The sequence below is a fragment of the Saimiri boliviensis genome, chromosome 14 (assembly GCF_048565385.1).
Source record: "Saimiri boliviensis isolate mSaiBol1 chromosome 14, mSaiBol1.pri, whole genome shotgun sequence".
NCBI classification, from domain to species: Eukaryota; Metazoa; Chordata; class Mammalia; order Primates; family Cebidae; genus Saimiri; species Saimiri boliviensis.
The window spans coordinates 73,799,381-73,821,100 of record NC_133462.1 but is presented as its reverse complement, the minus strand read 5'-3'; the positions used below and the strand labels follow the sequence as shown (position 1 = coordinate 73,821,100).

The 21,720-nt window shown below is 40.8% G+C and overlaps 1 protein-coding gene across 2 annotated transcripts in view; it reads right to left on the bottom strand.

The window, feature by feature from the left end:
• The window catches only part of DISP1 (dispatched RND transporter family member 1), a 172,339-nt gene extending 172,266 nt beyond the window's left edge, over positions 1-73 (bottom strand). The window contains exon 1 of one of the 2 annotated variants that reach the window (XM_074385234.1): positions 1-73. The gene's annotated coding sequence lies outside the window, so the exon portion shown is untranslated. The other variant, XM_010340918.3, reaches the window with a different exon arrangement.
• Between the last annotated feature and the right edge of the window lie 21,647 nt (positions 74-21,720).

Below are 21,720 nucleotides of genomic sequence, written 5' to 3'. Positions count from 1 at the left end.
CTCCAGTCCGGACTCTCGAATCCTGGCCCAGAGCCGGGCTTCCGCCTGGCGCGGTCCGCGTCGCGAGCGGAACCGGAAGTCCCGCCCCCCGCCCGCTCCGGGCCCGCCGGCCTGGCAGGACGAGTGCTACGCGGGAGAGGGATCGCCAGCGCCCGGCAGCGGGCGACGGCCGACGGGCAGCGGGCAAGGGATGCGGGCGGGGGGCTTGGCCTGAAAGGGCGAGGTAGGCGCCAAAAGAATCCCCTCGGGCGCTCCTGCTGTTTCTAGTGTATCCATCCACCGGTGTGCAAATGCTTGACCTGGCGTCTATTCTGCTCAAGCCCAGTGAGGCACAAGATGACTCAGACACTGACCTCTGCCCTCACAATCTAGCCGAAGGGTGGCAGAAGTAAAAACAGAAGCAAATCACGCCGCAAGACAGTGTTTATCTTCTTTCGTCATTCAGATTATGATCACCTGCTGTATATGGCCTGCGAACAACCCGGCACTGCTGTAGGGGCTGGGGATAGAATGAACAGAGGACAGCCCCAGCTCTCGTGGAGCTTACACTCGGGGCGAGGAACTAGCTATAGAATAAATCAAACAGCAGCCGCTCCCTCTGGAAGGTTATGCACAGAAACACAGATAGAAAAGCAATGAAACCATCAAGGGTTAGAGGCACTCTGGTGATGCTGTAGGGAATGGTGCGGTGTACGGAGCGCGACAGAGAAGGCTTTCTAGAAAGAATGACTCTTCAATTGAGACTGAAGTAAATGATGAATAAGAGTTAAAGGACAGGCAAGGTGGAGAAGGGCGTGCAGAGGAGAAGGATGCTATGGAGTGAGAGCGTGGCTTGCACAGGTAGCTGGCCAGGAGTTTAGCAAAGTGTCAGATAAAGAGACAAGACCGGATCATGAAAAATGTTGTACCTTGTGCTTAAAATTTTGGACTTCAGAGACTCCTTGCAACGGAATTAGTGGGATCATCTAAGGGAATAGACAAAACAATGAGTCACGGGGGGATTGTCCTAGTCATCAAAGAAAATAATGACTACGGGGATTGTCCCAGTCATCAAAGAAAAACAATAGATTATGAATGGCATGATTTATCCTTGAGGGTGCTTTCTCGAACTGCCATACCCAGATGTAAAGGCAATAGATGGCTACCACAACCCTATAAAGGCAGGACCACAAGGGTTCATACCCTTCAGGTTGCCCCATTGAGCAAATCACCCTAACCAACTGATATGCTAACTGAAGTCACAGGGAACTATGGAATGGGCCCAAGAAGGAAGCATCAATACCAGCTACAGTAAAGAGGACTGTTGCATTTATTGTTTGTTTTGCTTGGTACTAGTGTTTAATACTCTCTTGCACACCAAGCCCTTTCTTTGCCATTTTAAAAAGGAATGCTATAATACATAAATTTCCCTTCTTCTTTCTTTCTTTTTTTTTTTTTTTTTTTTGTCCTTTTGACAGCAAAAGGCCTACATTGCAACATATGGATATAGGATTATAGTAGAAAATGAGGAATGGCTATCATGTAGAAATTCTGTACTTAAAGGACAGAACGTCAACTCTAAGTGAGGTAAAATGCCACAGTTTTGGGTTTTCTCCCATTGAGAAGGTTAATACGTGAAATAACCTTTTGTGGTGGTACGTGAAATAGCTGAATCACACAGTGGCGAGGTATATTTTTGAAAGGATGGGAAGAAAAGAGTGTGTATGTGGTGTGATGTGTGTGGGGTGTGTGTGTGTATGTGTGTGTGTGTCCACGATGGATGCCAAGAAGTAGAATATAGTAGACGCTCTGTGAAATGTTTCCTTATAGCTTCCCACAATTCCTTTTTTCTTTTTTTGTAGGAATGGCTGTGGAAGAAGGAAGCCCTTTTATGGGTCACATATGCACAAGTGACCATGTCCTAGTGTGACCAGCTACTCTGGTTTGCTAAAGGCTGAGGGGGATACCAGGATGCCGGACATTTTTGTGCTTAAACTGGGATCATTTTGGGAAAACTGAGACAAGCTGGTTGCACTATTATGTCCCCTGTCTACATAACAGATTAATTCAGACGAGGGCATATCCTAAACCAGACCATTTAGACTCTTTGCCCCAGAAATTTTAAATGAGGCAGAAACACAAAGAGAATATAGTTACTCATTAGAACTGAGTCACACAAATGACCAGTTCCCTATAGAAAAGACCTATTAACACCCTTTGCCAAAGACCCAGGACCGGCCCTGTTTCCTTTGGTTACAGGAGATATCCCTGTATAATTCCAAAACTTTTTCTTTTTTGGCTAGTCAAAGACAATTGCTGCTGCTTGCAACCAAAATAATCTTAAGGAGGGTATTTATGTCCAATCCCTGTATAAGGTAATGTGCTCCCAGAGCCCCTTCTGAATGGGCACTGAGCTTAATGAAGCATACTCATTGCCACAGCAAACAAGACCAGGTGTGAACACTAAACTCAAACAGGTCTAGAAAGTCTCACATGCATGTATTTTGCAATGCACTTACAGGACTCCACTCTTACATGCTTAATTAAAATGTTGTCTAAACCTAGAATTAGGTTAGGCATGAATAAGTTGTTCAAAACTGATAGGAAAAAAGGGAGAGCAACAGGAATGATGAAAAGGAAATCAGGATAAGGAGAGAAAGATGGAAAAAGAGAAGACTTATCTGAGAGGTGATCATCTTAGTTCCCTTCTTTTCAGTTTTTGATTCCCCAGTCTGTTATGAGATCCAGCTAAATGTTTTGCCCTTAAGTTCTATGAAAATTCTGTGTCCTTCCAGTAAATCCCCCATTTTGCTAAGAATCATTTTAGTAGGTTTCCCCTGCTAGCAATCAAACCCTAAGACATCAATTCACAAGAAACAAGGTTGCCTGCTCATTCTATAGCATCTGCCAGAGCTCTGGAGCCACTTTCTCTCCTCAGTTTCAAGAAGAGGAGAAGGATTTGCATACCTCCATGGCTGTGTGGTCCATCCAGGGAAACTCTCACAATTAACATGGGTTTGATGACTTTACTATTAACATCACACAGGTGGGGAGAATCATGCAATCAGAGTCTAAAGCTAGAAGGAGACTTTGGTAACCATGGGTGTCAACAGAGGAAGGGTCTAAATGTCTTTCCAGCTAGGCATAGTGATTTTCCTAAGGCCAAATAGCTCAGTAGTCCCAGAGACAGGACTAGTTGAAAATCTCCTCTCTCCCAGTCCTGATCTTCCCAGTTAGCTAACTGACCTTTGAGTGTAGAAAGAGTGCAACACCTAAGAAAACTACTGTGAAATCCCCGAAAGTGCACTATTCAGTCTTCTCTCACTCAGCTCCTGATCTTTGGAGTTTACCCACATAAATGGCATCAGCCTGACTGCAGAACTCTGAGAGCTATTCAGAATCCATTTGTGAGTGACAGTAGATCATGGGCAAGCTAATCTGAATCAGGAGAGAAAACTTTAAGGAAAATTGTCCTACTTTTTTTTTTCCATACTCACCAACTGGCTCAGACAGGTAGATGGGTTAATTAACAGAGCTAATAAGGTTAGTTATTCATAAAGTTTATTTACACTTTCTGCATTCTCTTTAGTTCATACATGGGTATTTGTCATTTCCTTATTTTTTTTACCACCAACATAAGCATCAATATCATTAGCAGTTGTATCTAAAACCATATCCTCATACTTTATAATTTAGTGCCAATTTACTAAATTACTACCAAATCCTGTAATATAGAAATTTGTGGCAAAATCAACGAGTCTATACTTGGGAGCAATCATAATAGCATACTCCCTGCTATATTAACCATTTGGTGTAAACTTGCATTAATTACAGATTATAAATTGAATGATAAATAAGGTCAGCCAAGGATCTTCAATTAATAATTACTAACTCTTCTGCAGCTTATTAAAGGCAAGATATTTTCTATAAATTTCTTAACATCTCTTAAAGTGAAAAATTAATTACTAAATTTACAGTGCCATTTCCTTCCTAATGATGTGCAAGTCTTACTCACCATCATCATCTCCCGAAATTTGGTACTGTTGCCCAGGCTGGAGTGCAGTGGTGCTATCTGGGCTCACTGCAATCTCTACCTCCTGGGCTCAAGCTGTTCTCCCACCTCAGCCTCCCAAGTAGCTGGGACTACAGGCATGCACCACCATGCCTGGCTAATTCCTATATATATATATATATATATATATATATATATATATATATATAATTTTTTTAAGAGATGGGGGTCTCCTTATGTTGCCCAGGCTAGTCTCAAATTCCTGGGGTCAAGCGATCCTCTTGCCCCAGCCTCCCAAAATGTTGGGATTACAGGTGTGAGCCACCACACCCAACCCAGAAATTTTTAATCTTCCCAAAATGATACTTTGTATTCATTAAACAGTAATTACTCATTTCCTTCTTCCCTCAGGATTTTGATCTAATTTTATGTTTGTATATCCTACAAAAATATTTTAGCACTGATTAATATCTTCTTGAGGTAAATAAATTTCTAATTGAAATAATATTGTGCCTTATTTAGCTATTTTCTCCTGTAGAATCCAAATAAAATATATGATTTTCACAGGGATGCATTTCTGCTTCAGACCACTTTAAGAGCTAAACCAATGGAAATTCCATGTGTAAAAGAAACGTAACAGGGAGACTTGGCATGATACTAAAAATCTAGGTGGATGTGTAAGGATTTTTATACAAGGCAATACATTTGAACTCCAGTCCTCCTTGTTTCTCTGCAAAAGCAATGAGTGTTCCATGTGTTTGATTGGTGCACAAGCCTCTCTTTGTTTTCTTCCCAGGAAAATCAAAACTAAGCAGAGATACTCCTGCTAGAGAAAGCTTCACCTGCTAAATTCCACAGTGACTAATAAAACAAGCCTTTGTTTTTCAGTAAAAATTTCACTCCATGGTTAGTAACTAACATAGACCCACAGCTCTAATCCTAACTTGGAAATCTCACCAGTAGGTAAGTAACAGAATGAATTTTCAGTTCTGGGTCTCAGTGACAAGGAACATATTTCCTAAAACAGAATTAACTACTCTGGGAATGTTGAGGCAAAACTTCCTGTAAAAACAGTGGATGCATGCCTTAAAGGGGGATACACCTTCTCTACATGCTGATTAGTTGGTGAGAAATTTCTTTTATTTTTAACATTATCTTAAAAACTTTTAAAATCAAACGATAAAACACAGGTTGATTATATTTGCCTTGAGTAGACATGGTAGAACCACAGCAGGTTATTTCTGATTCCTGTGTATTTTTGGCCTGAGAGGGACCTTCTCCACATTGCAAATACTAGCAGCCCAGAAAAAAAATGCCCTGCACATAGAGTTACCAGATAAAATGTAGGATTCTCAGTTAAATTTGAATTTCAGATTATTTTGTAGCGTATGTCCCAAACATCACATGGGATATACTTATAGTAAGAAATTACTCATTGCTTATCTGAAATTATATTTAACTGGGTGTCCTGCATTTTTATTTGCTCAACCTGGCCAAACCCTACTTACACACAAGTAAGGTTCTTTAAATATTTCTAAAGGAAAGTTTCCTTAAATATGATTAATACAATTCCCATAACCCCACCAAAAGTGTGAAAAGAACATTGGACTGTCAATATACTATATAACTACCTGGCATTGTATACTTTTATTATTTTGTAATAAAATAAACAGAAGCAAGACCAAAGTCTGTGGTGAGTATTAAGAATTAAACAGAAAGTGTGTAAGACTGAATCAGAGAAACTGATCTGATTTCCATATGGCTATAAGATTAGTAACTTATGGATCGGGTGTTATTTAGTACGGTAGTCTAGGACTTTGCTTTCTGAGTGGATAAATGCCATTGAACCAAACTAATATCTTCATGTAATTACTCTTGAAGTACTATTCTGTAGATTTTTTTTTTTTTTTTTTTTTTTTTTTTTTGAGACGGAGTTACCCAGGCTGGAGTGCAATGGCGCGATCTCGGCTCACCGCAACCTCCGCCTCCCGGGTTCAAGCAATTCTCCTGCCTCAGCCTCCTGAGTAGCTGGGACTACAGGCACGTGCCACCATGCTCAGCTAATTTTTGTATTTTTAGTAGAGACAGGGTTTCACCGTGTTGACCAGGATGGTCTTGATCTCTTGACCTCATGCTCCACCCGCCTCGGCCTCTCAAAGTGCTGGGATTACAGGCTTGAGCCACCGCGCCCAGCCTGCTATTCTGTAGATTTTTAAAGTCATGTCTTCTTTTTATCAATTTTTTTTTCTGATGGCAGTCAAATAAGAATTTTGGTATTGGAGGAGTACAACCCAAATAATGTTGGAGGGATTTGTGTGTCATTGATGAAAAATGGAAGATTGAGATTACATTTACAAATAAACATGGAGAGATTGATGACTTTTCTCTCCACACCCTCATCAATGTTCACTCCAGCAAAGCCAAACTGAGTATAGTTTCTGAGACATCACTGCTGCCCTGGGGCAAAGTCTTGCCTACATATGTCCTCCATGCTTCCAACTCTTGAGACCTCAAAGTGAAGGTCTTTGCAAATGTCCTTTCTCTACCCAGGTCATACTTTTTCAACTAAACACAAAGGGTCACTACTGAAAGCCAATTCCCCCAAATTCTCTTTGTTAAAACACCTCCTTCAATTTCTTCCTGCAGCCTCTCTCTATATGGGAGAGAGATCAATAATCAAAAACAGACACCATATTATCCTTATTAGCTTTATTAACCTGTTGCCCAAAAGAACGTTCTTATTCTTCTTCAACTAAGCAACAGCTCATCCATCTGGTCATTTAACAAGCATTCCAAGAGTGTCTACCGTTCTAGATGCTGGGGATACATTGGTGAACAAAAGAGACAACAGGCCAGGTGCAGTGGCTCACGCCTGTAATCCCAGCACTTTGGGAGGCTGAGGCCAGCAGATCATGAGGTCAGCAGTTCAAGACCAGCCTGACCAACATGGTGAAACCCCGTCTCTACTAAAACTACAAAAATTAGCCAGGCATGATGGTGTGTGCCTGTAATCCCAGCTACTCAGGAGGCTGAGGCAGAAGAATTGCTTGAACTCAGGAGGAGGAGGTTGCAGTAAGCAGAGATCACACCACTGCACTCCAGCCTGGGCAACAGAACGAGACTCTGTCTTAAAAGAAAAAAAAAAAGAGAGATAACAATTATTGCTGTGATGGTTAATTTTAGGTATCAACTTGATTGAGAAATACCTAAAGAGCTGGTAAAGCATTTTTTAGATGTGTCTGTGAGTGGTGAAGATCCCCCCTCAACATATGCAGGTACCATCAAATCCTTTGGGGGCCTAGAGAGAGGCAAAAAGGCAGAGCAAAGGTGAGTTCACTCTCTCTTCCGAAGCTGGGATATCCTTCTTTTACTGCCCTGGAACATCAGAACTCCAGGTTCTCTGGCCTGTAGATGCTGAGACTTGCTCCAGCAGCTCCCTGGGTTCTCACGCCTTTGGCCTCAGATTGAGAGGCCATTGACTTCACTGGTTCTAAGGGTTTCCGATTTGGACCCAGCCATGCTACCTGCATCGCTCGGTCTCTTGCCTTTTCAGTTATCCATCACCCACATTGCTAATTCCCAATACTGAATTCACTCTGTCACGATAATAATAATAATAATATTATTATTATTTGAGACTGAGTTTTTGCTCTTGTTACCCAGGCTGGAGTGCAATGGCGCGATCTCGGCTCACCGCAACCTCTGCCTCCTGGGTTCAAGCAATTCTCCTGCCTCAGCCTCCCGAGTAGCTGGGACTACAGGTGTGCGCCACCATGCCCAGCTAATTTTTTGTATTTTGAGTACAGACGGGGTTTCACCATGTTGACCAGGATGGTCTCAATCTCTTGACCTCGTGATCAACCCGCCTCAGCCTCCCAAAGTGCTGGAATTACAGGCTTGAGCCACAGCGCCTGGCCTTGTTACGATAACTAATGTGGTTTCTTTTTGTTGATGCAAGGAGCTAGAAGGTAACCTTCCTGAAGTCACAAATGATGTTTTGTCTCTTACTCCAAGCAGTTAGAATGAAATCTAGCATACGATAGAGCTCAATAAAGATTTGTTGAATAAATAGTGAACAAATGTCATATCTGCTTACAGGCAAAGTAAATTTCCTGGACACTTAACACCCAACTCCAACCTTCCCATTAAGTATTCAGAAAATTGCTTGTCAGGGCCTTGATACGAGCAGCAATCTCCACCCCTCACTCCCATCAACCACACAGAGGGAGTCTGTGTCGGTCAAGAGAGAACACACAGAGAATGCAGGCAGAACAACCACGTCCTTAGGCAGGCTACCATTAGTCCCCGGAGAGTTTAAAACAAGAAGAGAGTGTTTGGGTTCAAATGATTTACTCAAATCATTAGAGATTGGCCCACTGCCCATCCAAACTCTGGCAAAACATGAGCCACGTTCTGACAGGGATTCATAGCAAGACACTGAGTGGCTTATTTTCGTTGGTCAGAAAATATAAAAGAACATCTCTTTGGGAATACCTGTGCATGAAGGAAATACCATACCCCGTTTTAAATACTAGATTATATTTCTACTAAAAAATTTAGTTATAATAAAAATGAATCAATGATACTTGAAAGTAGAAAGAGTTTGCACAGAACCTTGCATGCATGAGCATGCGATAAATATTTGCTATATTATTCTATTGCCACTCTTTATCAAAGTTCTGATTTATGATGAAATCATTCTTGAGACTTCAGAATGCTTTGCATCCCATAGCAAACAAATAAGAGAGAAAATTTTGAGACTGTGTTTTTTGATGTGCTTTTCCATCTGTCTCAATACAAACTCTCCTGTTTGGATTATTATAACAGCCTCCAGACTGGACTTCTTGCCACTAGCTCTGGGCCACACTCTATGTTGCTATCATCTATTTTTCTAAAACTCCCTTACTTAGTTCAAATCACAGTTTTGTCTGTTACTATCTGTGTGATCTTAAGTAACTTGCCTAACCTCTCTGTGACTCAGTTTCATCATCTCACAATGGGGATGATAACAGTCCTTACCTCATACGGTTGGTACAAAGTCTAAATAAGTTGATATACCTAAAATATTTAGGACAGTGCCCACCACATTGAAACTGCAATATAAGTGATAGCTATTATTATTACAGTTGGAAGCACTAGTTGGCTTCATGTTGCTCATGGGATAAAATCCAATTTCTTAACAGATGTGAGTTTTCCTACTCAGAACCGCCAGTTATCTTTCCAGACTCATCCTCTATCTTTTCCCTTGCTACCTCTCCCCCAAATTACCAATCTTCTCGCCTTTTCTGACAAAATCTAGTTTTCTCTTAAGAGCTTCCATGAAACAGACCTCCAACAACCCTGTCTTTCCAGTCACTTCTTACTGAGTTTCTTTGCACCTGGAATGTCTTCATTCTGCCTCTTCAACTGATACACTCCAACTCAACCTTCAGGACCATCACAAATGTGACCCTATGAAGCCTCCCAATGCCCTCCAGGAGGAGGTAATGAGGCTCATCCTCTAGGTTCATGTGAGACTTCATATCTCTGCAGTGTTAATGACCATATTCTATGCTATAATTTACACATTTACATAGCTGTCTCTTCCCACAGTAATTTACATTTCTGGAGGGCAGGAAATATACTCAAAAAGGTGACTGACTATGCTTTCCAGTGATTGACATTGTTTGTGTCTGATAAATGGGAAAGAAATAAACAAATCAACACATGAATCAACGGGGAGAAAAAAGCCGTTCAAAACAGGCAGAAAGAATTGTCTATTATTTGAGATCTCCACACAGAAGTGAATAATGATCTTCCATCATTGCTTTAATGACAAGTGGGCGAGAGTTTGGACCAGATGACCTAATTTCTGACTCTAAAATTCTAACAGAATCTGGAATAAAGTTTGTGTATATGTGTTAGTGTACTTTGCTTAATATAAATAATATAAATAAACTCAAATTGGACTCTAATGTTATCATTTTACTTTATAACATTCAATTTTTAAATGAAGAAGATGTATTTAAATACACACACTCACAGTATATATAATACATCAAAAATTGGTTCTCTGGCCCAGGAATGGCACAAAAGTTCACAGAAGAAGGAAAAGTTCACAGAAGTTCACTCACCTTCACTTGTATTGTATATAAAGGGTCATCCTTCAATTTGGACAATTTGAAAAATGCAAATTTGACTTGTTCCTATTCTAAAAGAAAGTCAAATATAGAGAAATAAGAATGATAAAATGGTGAGTTAAGAAAGGCAGGTGCTATAAGGAGAAAGTTAAAGAACTGCCAGTGGGACTACGAAAAAAAAAAATAATTGACAGTAAGGTGAACAGAGAGTGGTCTTAGATGACTCAGGAAAGCTAACTGTCCAAACAGTTTCAAATCCAAAATTAATGTGTTTATTTAAACAATATATGAAATGGAAAACGTCGAGCAGCAAAACCACTACGTTTTTCCTTGACAAATATGCAGCATACATAGCTAGAAAAATACCTCTTTTCGTTGAAGAAAATTCTCCCTAGTGCAGGTTTGAGTACTTTACATGTCAGTGTAACATAAATCATTTCACAGAAACAGAAGTGAAAGAATAAGCCTGAAAATAAAATCACTTCCTGTTACTTTAACAAAATAAATACGTGTTTGAAATATTAAAATCATTCAGTCTTGATAAATGTAGTTTTTAAATAACAAAAATAATTGTTTTGGCCAAATCAACATGAAACACTTAAAATATTCCATTACTCAACCAACTCAGTGTTCACCTTCCTCTTCCTGTGTTGGTAGTCTAAAGGGAAAGGTAACTTTCTTGTTTTTTTTAAGGTCCCAAATAGATCTCAGTTTACAAAGGTAGATAATATTCTTCCTATACTTTCTAAGCATCAGTTTGTCTTAAAAGCTGAATTTCCCTCAAACACTCCCAGAATGCCCACATTTGCACATCCTTCAAAACATCAAAAGCTATCTACCATGGGGCTTTTGAATAGTTCAGCCCTAGTTGACCAAATAAATTTGTTATGGTTGATAATAACCTTTTCTTGACAGTCATACATATGATAATAAAATAGAGTTTTAAATAATAAAAGTCTTTAAACCAAAGTGTCCAGATAAAAAGTATAGTATTACCCAAAGCTTTAGACCAGTAATTTTTCTACAAGTTTTAAGGGGAAGAAAAATTTGCCCTACATTCCATGTGGCATCCAGCCAGCAGATCTAACTGCAGATTGGGAAGGGTGTAATTCATAAGTGAAATGGGAGGCAGCCACCTTTGACTAAAGCTCATCATAATCTCAGGTATCCTAGCCTATTATCCATGAAAGTATATTTATACTTTTCAGTTCACTTAAGGAAAGTTTTATTTCAAAAATATGATCTCTGAACCTTTGACATGTAAGCCAATAATGACTTTAAATACTGCTGAGACAGAAATACTGAAAAAGGTAGGCTCCTTAGACAAAATTATGGAACATAATCATCAGCCCTCTCATATTTCCTCCGTGTTCCCACCCCTTGTTACGGTATTAACTAAAAATTGAGGTGGAAGCTGAACAGGTCTTAAGCATTGATCCTCCCAGGAGTATTCTTTTATTTTCTTGGAAAATAATCATTTTTTTTTAAAAGCCTTTAAGAATTAATTTAACAAAGCATTAATTTAACGTGGATTGATATATGGAACAGGAGGGCCTCAGTTTACCAGCACAGTGCTACGGTCCCAGGCCCTTCCACTCTTCCTCCTGGGAGGTGTGAAGCCCTGCAGAACCGCCGTGTCCCTTTGCCCATGTGCTCTTCTCCTTGTGTCCTCCTCTCCCTTCCCACCTCCTCCATGTCCCTGCAACAGCTCCAGTGTCACCATATGTCCTGAATTCCTACCTGAGAGTGAATGAATAAAAACAGATGTGCTACTTTGGAGAAAAATTACCTCTGGCCAAATCATCAACTAACTGAAAAGACCTGAAAGGATCAACGTAAATAATGAGCTCTTTATCTGGTCCTCAGTTAAGGTGAATTCAGCCAGTCTACTCCCTCCTCCTCATCAAACCCCTGCATGTTTGCTGAAGTAGTTACCCACCGACCATTCACATCAGACATCTTTCCTCTGTCCGTTACAGCTTGGCTGGAGAGTCTTTTGACCTGAATGATTTGTGTGAGCCTGCCTCAAAAAATTCAATGCTGGCAAATGAATTCAGACTATTCACAATAAATAAACCCTATTGTTTGGGGATGGATGGCTTTCCGTTCTTGGACAGCTATTTTCTAGTTTGATGCTTCAGAACCATTGCCTGTGCCCTTCCCTGCACCTGGCCCTGCAGCTTTCTTGTACCACCAGCATTAGACTTTGCTTTTGGACTCCTTGTTTATTTTTTCCAGCCCTCACCCAGAGGTCAGTGCTTCTTGCCCTTATTTCAGAAGTTTTCCCTTCTGAAAATATGATCCACAATATGCACCGATTCTCTCAGGAAAAAAAGCACAAGCTCACATACACAATTTTACTTACAATTTCAGTATGCTCATGGATGATCCTGTTGGGTCCATGATCCCTTATCTTGGGAAACTTTGATGAATTACATAGGCAAAGTATTACACAATCTATTAGCAACAAAGCATACCCTGCATTTATGAAGGCACATGTAAGCCAATAATGATTTCCTTTTTTCCTCACCTCTAAAAACAAAATGATGTAGGGAAGGTACAGGCATGGAAAAGGAAATATAAACTATTCATGACATTTTTCAAAAGAAATGGTAATTCAAATTATGTTTTGGATAACAGAAAAATGAAGCCTTAGGCAAAAATAATAGATTAAGTTCATTAGGGAGCAAAGTTTGTGGGACACTTTTTTTTTTTTTTTGAGACAGGGTCTCTCTCTGTTGCCCAGGCTGGAGTGCAGTGGTACAACCTCAGCTCACTGCAATCTCTGCCTCCCAGGTTCAAGCAATTCCCATGCCTCAGCCTTCTAAGTAGATCAGATTACAGGTGCAAACCATCACACCTGGCTAGTTTTTGTGTTTTTAGTAGAGACAGGGTTTTTGCCATGTTGGCCAGGCTGGTCGAAAACTCCTGACCTTATATGGTCCCCCTGCCTTGGCCTTCCAAAGGGCTGGGATTACAGGCTTGAGCCATCACAACTATCCTGCGGGACTCTTCTTGAGAAAACCACACTGTCTAAACTAATCCAAAATCTGCTCACCTTAGGATACTTTCAAGATGTATAGAGTCAAAGATTCAGGCTTCTCTTATTGTAGCTAGAGGAATGCCAACTAGTCTTTAACTTTTGCCTAAGCCTCCATTTTTCTATTATCCAAAACATAGTTTGAATTACCATTTCTTTTGAAAAATGTCATGAATAGTTTATATTTCCTTTTCCATGCCTGTACCTTCCTTACATCATTTTGTTTTTGGAGGTGAGGAAAAAAGGAAACATGATCAGGATAAGAAAATCCAGTAGCATTTGTTAAATACCTGTGGTGTCACCATTCATGTTTCAGAGATAAATTGTGTGAGAACTCAGGTTGTTGAAGTATAATCAAGTTAAGATCATTCTCATGTAGAACAAATCCTGAGATGTGAAGAACTTAATGGTGTCATTATAATTACTGAGGATTATGATTAATTTTGGATTATGAATGTCCCTGAATTTGACAATGACAGTTTAAGAGTGGTTTGGCTCTTTGTGGAGACATTTTTACATTTATAGATTGAAATATAAGGAATATAGTATTTTAAAGTACTTTCTAAGCCTTCTTGACAAAATCTATTATAAAACCCCAAACTTCTAGTTAAGTTACTTTGAATCTGCAAATTTCTGAGTAAAAGGAGAATAGATGGAAAAGGAGAGAAATAAACAGAAATGCTACAATTTTTAAAAAGCGGCATTTCTGGCTCATCATCACTGGTCATTAGAGAAATGCAAATCAAAATCACATTGAGATACCATCTGACACCAGTTAGAATGGCCACCATTAAAAAATCTGGAGATGACAGATGTTGCAGAGGATGTGGAACAATAGGAACACTTTTACACTGTTGGTGGGAGTGCAAATTAGGCAAATTAGTTCAACCTGTGGAAGACAGTGTGGTGATTCAAGGATCTAGAAAAAGAAGTTCCATTTGACCCAGCAATCTCATTACTGGGTGTATACCCAAAGGATTATAAATCAATATATTGTAAATATATTCACTGTGGCACTGTTTACAATATCAAAGACTTGGAACCAACTCAAATGACCATTAAAGATAGACTGGATAAAGAATATGTGGCACATATACACCATGGAATACCATGCAGCCATAAAAAAGAATGAGTTCATGTCCTTTGCAGGGACATGGATGAATCTGGAAACCACGATTCTCAAAAAACTGACACAAGAACAGAAAACCAAACACTGCATGTTCTCACTCATAAGTGGGTGTTGAACAGTGAGAACACATAGACACAGGGAGGGAAACACAAACACATTGGGGTCTGTTGGGAGGTGGGGGGCTAGAGGAGGGATAGCAGGGGGTGGGGACATTGATAACATTAGGAGATTGATAACATTAAAATAATATTAGGAGAAATACCTAATGTAGGTGACTGGGGGATGGAGGCAGCAAACCGCCATGGCCTGTGTATACCTATGTAACAATCCTGCAAGATCTGCACATGTACCCCAGAACTTAAAGTAAACTAAAAAATATTTTTAAAGTGGCATTTCTGTCATTCAACATTTTTGAGCATGCATACATTCTTACTACTGAGCATTAAATAGAGTTTTAACAACATCTTTGCAGGTTCAACTTGTAGCCAGACAGAGTACAATGAAGAATACCACTGTGGGACATAACTCTGGAACCAGAGAAGTGATGAATTCCTGGCCCTCACAGCTGCCTCATTGGAGCTTTATGGTAGGATGAATGGACTGCTTGTCTTAGGGAATTAAGGGACCAAGGACCCAGGGGCTGCTCCAGATTTGGTATTAAAGGAGGGAGGTCCTTGCAGTGATCTGGTTAAGAGCAGGGCTAAAGAGCACCTCCTGAAGCTGTTTCGAAAGTGAGCCCATGGTTTTCTCTTGACTTATAAAGAGTACTGCCCATAGATTGCACTTATTTGGGATAGCTTGAGGAAGGGTGACGGAAGCGGTTGTATGGGGCGGTGTCATTAAAGCCCCACTCTGGAGCTTCTATTATACCTGCTACTCCCACCCTCCCCATGCTCCTCTGAGAAATACCTTGCTGGCCACCCTTCCCTGGATCTCTTGCCTGAGCCAGGCAGTGACTCCTGTTGTTCTTTATTGCCACACCCTTCTCTGCTTCCTGCCCTTCAGTGAGCCTCATTTTACTGCCAGCATCACCTCTACCTACAAGTCCTGATGCAGGTGACCAGTCTTCTGAGTGGAGTTAGCTTACCGGAGGTTTCATCACCATGTCATCAGGGCAGCTTAAGGTTCTTCATTAAGACCCTTAATGTGGCCAGGGAGAGTGGCCAGGCACGGTGGCCAGGCACGGTGGCTCATGTCTGTAATCCCAGCACTTCGGGAGGCCAAGGCGGGCAGATCACCTGAGGTCAGGAGTTTGAGACCAGCCTGGCCAACATGGTGAAACTCTGTCTCTACTAAAAATACAAAAATTAACTGGGCATGGTGGTGTGCACCTGTAGTTGGGAGGCTGAAGCAGGAGAATTTATTGAATGTGGGAGGCAAAGTTTGCAGTGAGCCGAGATTGCAGCACCGCACTTCAGACTGGGTGACAGAGTGAGACTCTGTGTCAAAAAAAAAGACCACTTAATAGTACAATTATTTCAGAGGAGTTTCAGTGAGCAACCCTCATGGTGATAAAAGTGGCTCACACTTACCGATTAGTTTCAATTAATCTACTCTTTCAAGGGCTTTTCATTAATATACTCATTTAATCCTCACAATAACTAGATATTAATTTTGCTCATTCTCAAGCTTTGTAATAAAGAAAGGGTGTGTATTCTTTTGAGGAGCTTCATTCATTCCACATTACTTTTTTTCATTACTGTGTAGAATTCCACTGAGCAAATGAAAAGAGGATTTCCTAGCTTAGGTTTATACGAAGACTATTGTGTTAACAGCTCAACAGAGCAACACAGGTTTTTTTCTGTTTAATTCAAGCATGACTCATGTTTGAGTTGCTGAAGTTCTTTAGACCTTTTTTTTTTTTTTTTTTTTTTGAGACATGGTCTTGCTCTGTTGCCAACGCTGGAGGGCGGCAGTGGCAGTGCCAATGGCACAATTATGGCTCACTGCAGCCTCCCCATCTTGGGCTCAGATGATCCTCTCACCTCAGCCTCTGAAGTAGCTGGGACTACAGGCACAAGCCACCACACCCAGCTAGTTTTTGTATTTTTAGTAGAGACAGAGTTTTGCCATGTCTGCCAGGCTGGGCTTGAACTCCTGAGCGCAAGCAATCCTCCTACCTTGGCCTCCCAAAGTACTGAAATTACAGGCATAAGCCATTGCACCCAGTCAGAAATATTGTCTTTGCACTTTTAAAATTAAGGTTTAACTAAAACAAAAACAAAAACAAACAAACAAAAAAACAGCATTTAGGGTTAAAAGTACTTGTTTGTATTGAGAGTTAGTAGGGGAATCCTGAAGCTGTTCTATGAGCCCCCTGAAGTTTTAAGGTAAATAGTAGATATTAATAAAGTTTAGCAAAAGTTATAGAAGAAAGATCTTCAGAAGCTGATGCCGTAACTTAGGGGACAGGAGAAAAAGGAGTTAAACTTCTGAGTTCCCATTCTCTAGAAGTTAAATTTCCAATAACTCTTCAATCCCAACTGTTTTCATACAGACAGAGAAGTGTGCTAGAGATTAGCTCTGAATATGTCTGTTTAACCCAAACCTCTAGATGTGGATAAACTAACACTTGGCTTAGAAACTTGGATGGCCAGCTTCTTCTAGTTACCTCTTTTAAGTCCATAATGCACAAGAGAATGGAAAATAACCCCATCATTCCTTTTTTAGAAAAGAACAAACAATATATTCTCATTAAAATGTCAGCAAAAATGTATAATTCTCTGTATTCTTGCAGGAGTTTCCCTTTGTTCAAATTAAATAAATACTTATTGAGCATCTATTGTGCGTAATTCCTAGTAATAGGTACTATAAGTACATATAAACGGGTGAGAGACATTTCCCTCTACTGAGGCACTTAAAATTGGGTAAATAGGTGAGTTAAAAATACAAAGAATCTGGCCAGGCATAGTGGTTCATGCCTGTAATCCCAGCACTCTGGGAAGCTGAGGTGGGTGGATCACCTGAGGTTAGGAGTTTGAGACCTGCCTGACCAACATGGTGAAACCCCATCTCTACTAAAAATTCAAAATTAGCTGGGCATGGTGGCACATGCCTGTAATCCCAGCTACTTGGGAGGCTAAGGCAGGAGAATTGCTTGAACCCAGGATGCAGAGGTTGCAGTGAGCAGAGATTGCACCATTGCATTCCAGCCTGGGCAGCAAGAGCGAAGTGAAACTCCATCTCGAAAAAAAACAAAAAACAAACCAAAAAACCCACAAAGAATCATAATTAAACCTGCAGAAAATGAGGACTATCAGAAAGGCATGCACACACACAAAAAAAGTGGCAAGGGAACCAAGAGAAAAGACTGAAAAAATCAAGTTTGGAACAAAGGAAAACCTTTATAGAGAATTTGGTAACGGGCCTGGGTTTGCTGCCCGGGTTTGGGCAGCTGCAGCTGTGCACCAGAGGTTGGGGCCCCAAGAGCACAGGATGCCTGGGTCTGCAGCTGTGGCTTGGGTGGCTACAGCAGCATCCAGGAAGCTCCTGCCCCAACTCAGAAGGGGTGGGGTTCCCATGTGCCCCTGGCTCCTGCTGGCTACATGGAGCATGCAGATCCTGACTGCACCTCCCTGCTGCAGCTAGCGTGATGGTGGCAGTCACTCCAAATGGCCTGCCACTGCCCTCAACTGGAAGTCCAAGATCAAAGTGTTGGCAGGTTTGGTTTCTCCTGAGATCTCTTTCCGGGCTTACAGATGGCTGTCCTCTTTGTCTCTGCGTCCTTACGTCACCTGTCCTCTGTGTGCATGCATCCCTGGTGTATCTCTCTCCTTTTACAAGGGCATCAGTCCTTCTGGATTAGTGTCCTGCCCTCATGACCTCATTTAACCTCTTTACCTCTGTAAAGGCCCTATCTCCTAAAACATTCTAAGGTACTGGTGGGTAGGACGTCAACATATGAATTGGGGATGGACACAATTCAGTCCACAACAGTTATTTAGTAACCTTCTGCTTATCATGAGGGAAAGGATCTGATTTCGTTCATATCTCTGCTCCATGTGCCTCAGTCCAATGCTTGGTACTAAACATTTCTTCCTCCACTTTTTGTTGATTTAGAGGGAGAGTGCAGACTATGGAGGTTGAAGTCAGGTGATGGAGAGATTTAGATGCTAAATATAGGAGTCTAAATGCTTAGAATAAAGAATGAGGGTGGGGCTGTATAGTGAGAAGTACTTTTCAAGAGAATTACCCTTTCAGCAACGTAGAGGATTTGTTGGAGGTAAGAGGAAAAGGAGGCAGGAAAGTCTGTCACTGAGGCCCAGGCCAGGGGCACTGAAGACTTGTTCAAAAGCTTGGATGTGACAACTGATTAGGAATGGAAGCAAAGGAGAAGCAGTAAAACAAACAAGCAAACAAAAGAAACCCCTGAGGTTTGGGTTTTTAAATTTAATGTATTGATTTTTAATTAACAAAACTAATTGGGTGTTTTCACGAGGTACAATGTGATGTTTTGATCCATGTACACAGTGTAGAAAGATTAAATCAAGCTAACATATCTATCACCTCAGCAATTTGTCTTTTTTTGTGAGATGTTAAAAATCTATTATTTTAACAGTTTTGAAATACACAATACGTTATTATAGATCACTGAAACTTATTCCTTCAGTCTAAACTGAAACTTTGCACCCTTTGATCAACATCCCTTCCCTTTTCCCATACCTCTCTCCACCACCAGCCTGTGGTAACCATAACCATCTTTCTGCTCATTGTTTCTATGAAATTTACTTTTTTAGATTCCACATATAAGTGAGATTGCCCAGTATTTGACTTTTGTGTCTGGCTTATTTCACTTAGTATAACTGAGATTTTTGAGCTTTATGACTTTAGAGAAACAGTGATGTTTCCATTCAAGTCAAAAGGTGGCGCTCAGGATGAATATGATGAGTTTGAGCAGTTCAGCTACGTGGATGCTCCCTGGGAGACAAAAAGACAAGTGAGTTAGTTTAGTTCCTGTTGCAATAGAAAGTTGAAAATGTGGGTCTGTTGTCCAAGAAAGAGCCGTAAGAGTAAGCTGCATGGTGGCCAAAGCTTTGTTTTATTCACTCCTGTATACTCAGCTCCTAGTCAATGTCTGCCACATACATAATGTTCAATAAATATTTGTTGAATAGATGAAATAGGGATTGAGGAGTGATCTGCATTGCAGGCACTGCAGTGAAAGAGATGGTTGTTAAAATCAAGGGCATGAACGGGGAGAAGAAAGGGAACTGAGCGATAAGGCCAATTGAGTCCTACTTGACTTCCAATTATTTCACTGCAAATTATATGAAATACAACAGGTAATTCTCAAAATCGAATAGAGAAAAAAATCAATCTCTGTACCTCTGCAAAAAATACAGGCATTTGGTGGTGGGGGGGGAGGCGGGGGAGGGCGGGGTGCTGATAATGTGTTATCAAATAGCAACACCTAGTGATCAGTTCTGAAAACAACATGAGGATTTTTCAATGAGTTTTTTTAGTGAAGTTTTTTGTTGAATTCAGATATGCAAAAAAGAAAAGTTATCAAAATTGACCAGTTTTGCAGGTGGTAGTAATGATGATAACTAATATTTGTATGACACTTAATAATTTATAAAATGCTCTCCTATACTTCATCTCATTTGGTAACAGATGAATATTGTTGTAGAATAAAGTTGAGGTTGATGTAGAGAAGACGGTTGGGGTCTGGGCTGCTTCTTGTGATTGAATCCAGCACAGTGGTGGGCAGCCAAAGAGGAAGGTTTGATTTCTGAACAGGTTTTACTCCAATAATTTATGATAGAGTGTACACAGGTCCCCCATCTCTGCCTTTTGTTGCAGAATTGGTGGGTTATAAGCAGTGGTAGGCAAGAAAAGGGGGATTTAAAGAAGTATCTGTAAGGAGAGCCATGCAGGTACACACACACGAATACAAACACATATATACATATATATTCACGCTCATGCACACGCACGCACGCGCGCGCGCACACACACACACACACACACACACACACACACACACAAACTTTCCCCCTCTACCCACAGGGGAAAACTTAATCCAGTTTGTCAGCCCCTCTGTTGATTTCCATTTGAACTTCAGTAACCTTTTAAAATTTTCCTACTCTCAGTCCTTGAATCCTGATCTGCAGAGCCTGATTACTTCAGGGTTTGAATCCCAGTTCCAATACTTCCTTACTGCCTGACCTTGAACAAGTCACTTAATCTCTCTGCGTCTGAGTTTCACCATGTAAAAAATGGGAGTAATAACAGAACCTGCCTCCTAGGTTTGTCGTGAGGTTTAAATGAGTTAATATATTTTAAGCACTTAAAAATGCCTATCCTATCCTATGAGTGTTAGCAATTATTTTTCTATCATTATATTCTAATTATTTATTTACATTTTATGTCTTTTTCCTTGAACTTCAGTTGCTTTTTTCTTTTTTTCTTTTCTTTTCTTTTCTTTTTTTTTTTTAAGAGATGAGGTCTCACTATGTTGGCCAGGTTGGCTGGTTTCTAGCTCCTGAGTTCAAATGATCCTCCTGCCTTGGCCTCCCAAAATGTTAGGATTACAGGCATGGTGTGAGCCACCATGCCTGGCCCATTGAGTATGGAATATCATTCATCTCTGAAACGCTGACACTTAGGTATGGCACATAGTAGGACTAGGTAAACAGTAAGCTTCAGAGATTTTGGAGGAATAGCAGGATATCTAAATAGTTTCCTGGAACATGCTGCTGTTTAAAGCAGGTCATATTAAGGGACCCAGGCAGGCTGTCCAGTCTAGTTCTCAGATGTCCCCAGCTTGTGAATGGGCAGTCTTGGGTAGGCTAAAAAGTCAGGCATAGCAACGGAAATTGGAAAGGGATCCACTTAAAAGAACTAAGGATAACATGGGTAAAATGACTCAGGATTCGGGAACAGTACAGAAACTTTGAAGTTAGAATTGGAGCAAACCCAGGGCTGGGCTCCCACTGCATCTTTCCTGGATAGATTTGACAGTCTTCTAAGTCTCTCTCTTTTCTCAATTCTTTCTCACTCTGTCACCAGAGTTAGCATTCTATCACTCTGATTATGCCATTGCCTTGTTCATAAATGTTCAGTGGCCCACTGTATCAGCCACTGTCTCATTTTCAAACCCCTCTTCTATACTTAGCTTGGTGCTGCTGGGATTAGGACTTTGCAAACCACTTTGCTTGCCAGCTGGCTCCAAGCTAGACTCTGCCAAGAGAGGTTGGTAGAGGGAGACTGCAAGGCTGGGGAAGAACGAAGGAATTTCTTTCTGCTTCCTGTCAGTCTCACCCTAGTAATTCTTCTTCACCAAACAGCAGCAATTCATTTAGTCCCAGTACCAGCATTTGGTTCCACTTACAGAGCCAGCCTGATCATTGTGCCTCCTTCAGAGACACCGGTACCAGCCGGTCCGTCCTCACCATGCCCAGAGGTCCAGGTCACAGCCCCACAGGACCTTTCCTTTGAG